Here is a 1,031-nt window from a genome sequence, read left to right on the forward strand (position 1 = left end):
TGCGGCGTGTGGCCCTGGCGTTCAACGGGGCGCCCCCCCCTCCCCCCCGGCCGCTCCATGCTTGGCTACAGCCCCTGCGCACGTCCAAGGTTGGAGGCAGCGAACAGCAGCCGGTTTTGGGACCCGTCTTTTAGGACGTGCCACTGTTGGGCTGTGGGTCTGCATGGCCGAGGCGGGAGCCCCTGGACACCTCCGACCAGCCCCGTGCCCCCAGCGCTGCCTGCAACCCGTGCGAGACTGTATCCACTTTCCAAACCGTTTCCCTTTCTCCCTCCCCGCTGGCATCTCATGTCAGGACCATGAGTGTCCTCCTGAGGTTGAGGGTGCTTGTTGTGCCTTTGCCGGAGGGGAGGACAAGCCTTGCGTCGCCAGCGGCAGGTGACCCCCCCGGCTGGGTCCCCAAGGCGTGCTGGTGCTCCCCAGGGTTGGAGCTCAGGGCTGAGCCCCCTCAGCGTGTGGGTCGCGGGGAGACGCATCCACAGTGGGGGCCAGCCCAGCTCTACCCTGGAGGGACAGCGGCTCCTGTCTGATCGCCACCGTGTGATGCCGGGGGCAGGGGCTTGGCTGTTGCTGCTATTTATTTATTTTTTTGTCCTAGAAACAGTTATCTCCAGGTAGTTTTTATTCAGGCCCCAGAGCAAGAGCTCTGCTTCCCACCAGGCCCCACGCTGGACCGACCCACGGCCCTGCCTGCTTCCAGCACGTCCCACCGGGGGCTCAGAGCAACGCCTCTGGTACCCCCATACGACCCCAGCATGCCACCCATGTGCGAGGTAGCCGGGTTTCACATCCTCCCCGCCGCACGTCATCCACTTTCTGTTCCAGCCGCATCTTCCCCTTCCGCTCCCAGTGAGGAGGGAAGCAGGCCCTGAGCCGCTGCGCTGCCTTGTCTACATCACCGCTCCCAGGAGGGATTTGCTCCTTGTCTGGGGGTCTCCTCAGTGCCTCCTTCTCCTCTACAGCCCCACGGCAACAGCAGTTTTGCCTGTTCGTGTCCCCATCTCAATCCCTGGGCGTGAGGCTCGCGCACG

Source organism: Pygoscelis adeliae, unplaced genomic scaffold, assembly GCF_000699105.1.
Source record: "Pygoscelis adeliae isolate BGI_AS28 unplaced genomic scaffold, ASM69910v1 Scaffold1055, whole genome shotgun sequence".
NCBI lineage: Eukaryota > Metazoa > Chordata > Aves > Sphenisciformes > Spheniscidae > Pygoscelis > Pygoscelis adeliae.